Below are 8,462 nucleotides of genomic sequence, written 5' to 3'. Positions count from 1 at the left end.
TTTGTATGATAACAATTTTTCTGACCTTAGTTTATTGCCTTAAGTTGCCCTTCAAATACTTCTAAGAACTCTTACTTTAAACTCCATCAATCTAAACTCTATCTCCTCACCTTTACCCCCGAATCAGGTTGACATTCTGTTCCTATTTCTCTGACAAAGAGAGTAGAATTTTCATAGACTCATAGTATGAAAATGAAATAATTTTTATTTTTTTGCTTTTTCTCTTTTTATCATATCATATCAAATCTATCATTAAAAGCATCAGTCTTAATATATCATTTCCCATTGCTTACATGATAAGAAAAATGCTTTCCAGTTTGTCATGCAAGACACTCCTATATATTGATTGCTACCTTCCATAACTAATTTCTCTGGATTTTAACTGTACCAAGAAGCTGAGATGCAACATGTGGATACTAAAGTCATCATGGATTAAAAATTCTAATTGGAAGTACTGTTGAATCAGCAGGGAACACAGAGAGGCAAAGGAAAACTAATAACAAGAACATTTTATTGAATCATAAGTCATACAGTTGACCTGTTTCCAAATCCACCATGAGTTAAATGATGAAGTTGCTAAAACTCTGGCACATAGCAAGTCAAAGGCCCTTGTAAAGTTCCTAATTATAGCTCATCCCAGAAAGTTATCTATTAAAAGAGTAATGGATAATATTTCATCTTAGAAGGTATAACTTCTAAAAGAATAGATAACTGCAAATTAAGTACTTTAAATTTTAATAAAAGATGAGAGAGACAGAGACAGAGACAGAGAGAGACAGAGACAGAGACAGAGACAGAGACAGAGAGAACACCTAAGAAGCATGATGTTAATAGAAAAATTGCTTGAAGTTGGAATATACACTTAATCCTTTTGCAATAAGAGGTGAGGTGCAGCTTTGCCTCACCTGCTGCCCTCTCATCACTGGTACCTGACTTCACAAATATGTTCTGAGCTCAAGAGGTTGATAATGATGCTAAATTCAAATGAATAAAAAATAGTTCTTAGAATTTACATAGTATTTTCCTCATAACAAACCAATCAGGTAAATGATAATGAAGAATTTCTTCTACTCCAACCCCCAAATAAATTACTTTCTTTGATCCTGCAAGTATTCATGTTTTCATCAATTGGAATGTAACCTCTATCTAAGCAATTCCTAATGACACCCATGTCTTAAGTTTATTTATTTGCTTGTGCTCATATAGTTAGAGATTAAGATTTTAAAAATGCCTTCATATGATTCTATGACACCTTCCCCTGACAATGGAGGAAGCTTCAAGTGATGAAATTGTCTAAGAATAGGATAAATTCAATAGTCCAAAAAGAATTATCCAGCAAACTATACTCAAGCAAAAATTCTATTATTTTTAATAATACTTTTGATTTCTTTATCAATATTTCAAGTGATTTTACTGTAAATGGGAAGGAAAAATTATAAAATTTTCTCTAAAATCAGTATAAAACAAAATATTGACATAATCATGTTTATTTATTTTCTTCAATCAGTGAAGCTTTATTTCATATTGGTTTTGTTTTAAGTAGAGTCTGGGTTGTCTTGCCAGTTTTCCAGTAAGCTGTTAATTCATATTTGTGTGAGGAAATGATTTTTCAAAACAAATTCAGATTTCCTTTTTATGAACCACTTTCTTCCATTTTTACCTGGTATGATGACTATCCTAGTGCATCCAGAAAAGGTAATAAGTCAGTTACTTAATTGCTAATTTGATGCAAAATTAGAGTTTTTTAATGTAATTTTTAAAAAAAATATATATTTTTAAATAATGTGCCCAAGGTCACACAGTGAGGTAGTTATTAAGTGTCTGAATCTGGATTTGAACTCAGGTCCACCTGACTCCAGGGCCAGTGCTCTATCCACTGTACCACCTAGTTGTCCCTCAAAATTAGATTTTTAAATGACATTTTTTCCCTTCCCAATTCTTTTGACAAAAAAGAATTCATGGAATTTGAAAGCTAAATGGTATTTAATAGACATCCTCCCGAAATATATTATTATACAGATGATAAAACTGAAGAACAGAGTGGTGGTGTGACTTATTCAAAAAGTCAGTAGTTGAGAGGATACTAGAACTCAGGTTACTGGACAAGTCATTTCCTATTCTTTTTTGTGATTCTCTGATATGTTACTGGGTTCAATAGTTTAGTAAATCAACATCACAGAACAGAGAAGACATTTAGGACATATTTGCTCACTATACACCCTATTGTCATTTTTCCACACTGGATTTTTCTCAACTTTTGTTTCCACCTAAATTAAAACTTGAAGTATTTCATGTAGCCTTACTTTTGTATACATTTATAAGAAATATAAATGTTTATTTATTTATGTTCAGTTTTAGGAATCTATCTTTAGGCCATATAGAAAATACAGTAACAAATGTTTTCATACTAAAATACTCAGATCACTTCTTTTACATTTTGTCTTTGAGAACATGGACAACATGAGTATATGTGTAAATTTTTCTTTTTAAATGGATTGGGCACTAGAGCTTGATATGTTGCCAAATATTTGAGAAGAGAAAATATTTTCTCTTCATTAAAAAATTAACAGTTAAAGAAAATCACCAGGGTATTAAAAATAAAGTATTATTACACTTACAGTCACTGCCACAAACAAAAGCTCCCACTATCCTGACAAATGAGTAATTAGCATGGTGTGAGGAATGTGGGTTGCATTTCCTAACATTCAAACTCTTTTCTCATGATTGAAAATTCAGCAACCTAAAAACAGGTGAATCCATTTAGTCATTTTTTTGGACAGATGGTACTAGTCGAACAAAACTACATGATTGGCATGGAAGAAATAGCAGGAAACAAAGGTTTTCAGAAAACCCAGAAACTCAAAAGTTACTGGAACCTCTGGAGGCATTCAATCCACACTACAAATGAATATAACTGCCTCAGAAACATTCCTAACATGTATTTACTGAAGGCTTTCAGTGAAAGAGAGCTTACTACCTTTCCAGGCAGTATTCTCTTTTTTTGTCTAGCTCTAATTTTTTTGATATGTTCCTTATATACCATTTACTACTACTTTGGTCCTCTAGAATGAGCTCAGGTTACTCTGATCAATCATAGTCAGACACATTAGACACATTTAGTCCTATTCTAAAACCACTGACAAGTAATAGAAATCATATTTCTCTTCTACATGACAATCTCCCTCTGACACAAACATTTGAAGTTAGCTATCCCAGAATCTTCTCTTCTCCAGGCTAGACATACTCAGTTTCCTCATCATTATCATCATTTACTAAACGGATTACTCTGCTGATTCTCTCTAACTAAGCAGCATTCTTCCTAATACACGATGTCATCTTAATTCATATGTGGGTGTAAGCAAAGCAGAGTACAGAAGATCATCACTTAATATTAGAGACTCTCAGTGTTTTCTAAAATTTCATTGATATATGACATAACAGATTTTTTAAACCAAAAGATAATTACTTCAAAAGTTATAATAGAAAAATTTGCTCCCCCAAAACATGGAAAATATAATCCTTGTTTCTATCTATGCTATCTATGTTTCTGTAGAGGAGAAGGAAGAATATGGCTTCTATAGGATGGGGAGGTATCTTTGTGATTAAAACTTTTCCTCCCTAAACTGCCTTTGTCTCTGAGGGATGGGAAATGATTAGGTTCAAAGCTTAGCTCATTTCCCATAAAACCTAGTCCCATTTCCAAGTTCAAAATCTTCAGAGGGGCATGAGTCCCAGGTGCCCCAATTTTTCAGAACTTCTTTGTGTGTTGATTGTCAGTATATCCAATTTCCATGCAATCCTGGCTTCAATCTCCATCACTCACATTCACAGACCTTTGGGGATTACCTCCAACACCAGACACTGAGGACAAACAACATCTGACTAACACACCTAAACCATTTCTCAGAGCTGGAGTAAAAGATAGAGAGCAGGGGAACCATAAGTCATGTTCATTGAACACATAAGCTTGATCATCAAGATGATGACCAAAAGAGAAAAAAAAAACTTTTAAACATTCAAGAAGTCAATCAATTTGGCTAACACCACCCTATTGTAGGAAGTAGAACAGGCTCCATGTCAGGAAAAATGAGCATGTTCAAAGCCAGGTTATAAATGTTTTTGGTTGTTGCTTTTATTGTTGATGTGCTGAACTGCTTACACTGCTATCAACTACTTACACTATCTATTCCGTTAGATTTTTAAAGCAAATTGCTATCTACACATATGTCTTCTTTGCACTTCTAAAGTTAAATTGTTGAACACAAGATTAAGATATTACTCTATCCCTAGTTAATTTTATCTTTTTAGATTGAAAAATTTTCTATACAGTAAAGATTTTTATAATCCAGTATGTTAGCACTGTGACATCTCTTTGTCATCGAAAAATTCAATAAATATCCTCCCATTACCTTTATTAAAATTAATAAAAAATAAAATAATCAGTATTTATATGAATCTCTAGAAATTTCAAATGGAGATCTCCCAAACTGACATTAAATGCTAGTAACAACTCTTCAAATTCAACTTTTTCATCAGTTCCAAATGAAACTCACTTCGCCTTTGCCTAATATCCCATCCGAAAGAGAAATGCAAGATTATCAAATGCTTAGAGGTAGCTAGGTGGTATAAATAGATAGTTCTGAGCCTGGAGTCAAGGAGATTTATATTAAAATCTGGTCTCAGATACTAATTCTGTGACTCTAAGTAATTCACTTAACTCTATTTGCCTCAGTTCTCTCATCTGTAAAATGAGCTGGAGAAAAAAAATGGCAATGCACTTCAAGCTCTTTGCCAAGAAAATCCCCCAATGGGTTCACAATTAGTTGGGGACAATGTAACACCAGAAGAACAAAAATTAAATGCTTTGCTAAAAAAGAAGTAAACTCTATCTTGAGAATTCCGTTAATATCACCATTAAATAAAGGACGAAAAACGGTAGTTAGATATTATTTAACTTTCAATTATTGTTTTCGCTGACTTTCAATTATTACTTTGAAAATATCTTTTTTTTTAATTTTGCCAGTAATCAAAATAAAGCCTTCCCTCTTTTGAAAATCAGGATAATTTCACTTTCTGAATACTGCCATACTTATGCTTTGTATGAGCATTCAAAAATCATTGATTATACATGGCTCAGCATTCATAACAACCAGCTTTTTTAAGGGATGTGGTTCAACTGGATCTAGTTTCCTAATTTATATAATAGGGAAAGAAGTGGAATTGACCTCTAAGTTCCCTTTAGCTCTAAATCTATGGTCCTATAAATTGTCTCTTAGCCAAATTTGGTTTGTTCTTTCCAGTGTAGAAATCCTTTTCCTCAGTATTGAAAATAAGAAGAAAATACAATTTGAGTCTATACATTTTTCCTTTAATCAGATATTCACACAGAAGCATGCTTTTTTTTGTTCTAGTAACATTTTAATGCAATTTGTGTCATTTCTATGCTTAAGTTCTACTGTTCCTTTGAGTAAACATGAAAATCCTTGCATAAATTTGGCATTATAGAAGTTGCATAATTTACCCCAAAAAACTATCAAAAATATGAAATGAGTCATCATTTCATTTTTACTAATCCAATAAATTTATAGGCAAAGATTTTACAAAGGGATTCAGCGCAAATTCTTTGGAATATATATTTTTAGTTGAACTAGATAAATATAGGCATTTTTGTTAAAGTTAATCAAATAGTTAATCAAAAATTTTTAAGTATTCTCACTGTTTCAAGAACTGAGGAAGATGCCCAGGATACAGGGGGTGGGGGGAAGCCAAACATTACTATGACATTCAAAATTTTTTTTAATATTTATTTATTCTCTTTTTCTACAAATAATTTTTTATACATTAATAAAATATTCTTGTTTAAGAGTAAACAGAATATCCCCTCCCCCCAAAATAGGGACTCACTTACATTTCCCTTTTTTCCTATTGACTCCATTTTTACACCATATTTTATCTTCAAATTCAGCTTTCTCCTGTGTTTCAACTATAAAAGCTCCCTCTACCTGCTCTATTAACTGAGAAGGTTCATATGAGTATTATCACTGTCATTTTTCTATGCAGGAATACATGCAGTTCATCATCAAGTCCCTCATATTTTCCCCCTCTCCTTCAATCTCCATCTTTCACCTGAGTCCTGTATCTGAAGATCAAACCTTTTGTTCAGCTCCGGCCATTCTAACAGGAACAATTGAAATTTCCCTTGTTCATTGAAAGTCCATCTTTTTCCCTGAAAGAAGATGTTCAGCCTTGCTGGGTAGTTGATTCTAGGTTGCATTCTAAGCAATTTTGCCTTCCGGTATAGTATGTTCCAAGCCCTATGAGCTTATAATGTAGTTGCTGCTACGTCCCGTGTGATCCTGACTGCAGCTCCACGATATTTGAACTGTGCCCTTCTGGCTGCTTGTAATATTTTCTCTTTGACTTGGGAGTGCTGGAACTTGGCTATAATATTCCTAGGGGTTGGTGTTTTGGGATCTCTTCCTCGGGGGATCAGTGGATTCTCTCCATTTCTATTTTGCCCTCTGCTTCTAGAATATCAGGGCAATTTTCCTGTAGTAATTTTTTTTAAAATGATGTCAAGACTCTTTTCCTGATCATGACTTTCAGGGATTCCAATAATTTTAAAATTATCTTTCCTAAGTCTGTTTTCCATATCAGTTGTTTTTTCAATGAGATATTTCACATTTTCTCCTAATTCTTCATTTTTTGGGGGTTTTGAAATAATGAATCCTGGTTTCTTGTAAATTCATCAATCTCCCTGAGTTCCATTCTTTGTCTGAAGGATTTGTTCTCCTCAGAGAGTTTTCTTATCTCTTTTTCCATCTGGCCAATTTTGCTTTTTAAAGCATTCTTCTCCTCCATAACTTTTTTGAACTGTTCTATCCATTTGACCTAAGCTGGTTTTTAGCATGCAATTTTCTTCAGCATTTTTTTGGATTTCCCTAAGCTGCTGACTTCATTTTCATGTTTTTCCCTGCATCTCTCACCTTTCTTTTCCCAGTTTTTCTTCTAACTCCCTCATTTGATTTTCAAAGTCTTTTATGAGCTCTGTCATAACCTGAGCCCAATTTCTGTTTTTCTTGGAGACTTTAGATGCAGGAGCTTGTGCTTCCTCATCTTCAGACTGATTATTTTGATCCTTCTTGGGCTCATATGCAAAATATTTCTCAATGGTCTTCCTCTTGTTTCTCTGCTTGCTCATTTTCCCAGCCTGAGCCTGGTTTTGGGGTGCTTCCTGAGCTTTTGGGCCACTCCCACAAGGATCTCAGTGTGTGAGGCTCTGTCCTCCCTCCTTGTCTGTGAATGACCATATGCGCCCCCCTCTGCCATGGGGCTGAGGTGGAGGGAGCTCCTGCTGTTCTATGGGGGGGGGGGCCTGGACTGCGATCAGGATCTGAATGTGATCAGAGCCCCAGAGTCCTGTTCCAGGGCCAGAGGACAGAGCTCTGTAGTCTCTCTCTTCACTTCGCTCCCTAGGTTCAATGGGCTCATGTCCTGGGGGCTCCTGCTTACAGGCTCCGCCTGCTTCTGCCCCTGGATCTGGGCTATGAAAAGACCATGTTGCTGGCTGTGTGCCCTGAGGTCTGGGTTTCACATGCTCCCTCTGGCAGAGGTCTCCCGCTATTTCCCCAATTTGTGCCTGATGCTGCCCAGGGTGTAACTCCGGAGAATCCCACGCAGCTCAGCAGCTCCCAGCCCCCTGGGTCTGCCTTGGAGGCTGAAGCTTTTTTACTGTGGCAGGCCACCCCTCTGGTGGGCCGCCCCTCCAACCCCGGGGAGCAGAGCCTTTCTGCTCTTTTCCAGGTTACGTTGCGTAGAACTACCTCATTGGGTCCCTCTGTGGGTTCTGTCTCTTGAAAGTTTAATTAGAGTCCTTAGCATCGAAGTTTTATGAGAGAGCTCCTAAGAGCTGTTGCTCTCTTGTCGCCATCTTGGCTCCACCCCCCTATGACATTCTAAATTAATTTCCTATTCAGACTCTATCTTTATATATGTTTTCCAGATCTCTTTTTCCCCCCTTTTGGCATTATGTTTCTTTTATTCTAAGTCATATAAACAAAAAATTCCTATTAATCTCATATATGTTTTCATCCCAAAACTTCCATGCAGCATTTCATTCTGTTCATTGTTAAATTTAAGAATGGTTCCTCCTCTCAAATATAATACTGGATCATTTTGAGTAATAATTATGTTTAGACTTAAAGATAACATTAAATTTTAGAGCAAAAGAGTGATAAAGTTTTAACAAAGCATTTCACAGATGAAGAAGTCCAGAGAAAGATTACAACTTGTCCAAGATAATAGAACTAATTTTAACGTCAAGAAAATTAATTGTTGACTTGATCCAAGTGAGTCTGTAAGGAAGGAACAATAATCTAAGGATTTATTCATGCAGTTTTTCCCTTTAAAATTATCAAAACAGTTTTATTCTTTTCCTTGAAGATAATTCTCATTGTTTAAAT

Source organism: Macrotis lagotis, chromosome 3 (assembly GCF_037893015.1).
Source record: "Macrotis lagotis isolate mMagLag1 chromosome 3, bilby.v1.9.chrom.fasta, whole genome shotgun sequence".
Lineage (NCBI taxonomy): Eukaryota > Metazoa > Chordata > Mammalia > Peramelemorphia > Peramelidae > Macrotis > Macrotis lagotis.
Note: the sequence above shows the minus strand (reverse complement) of the source record.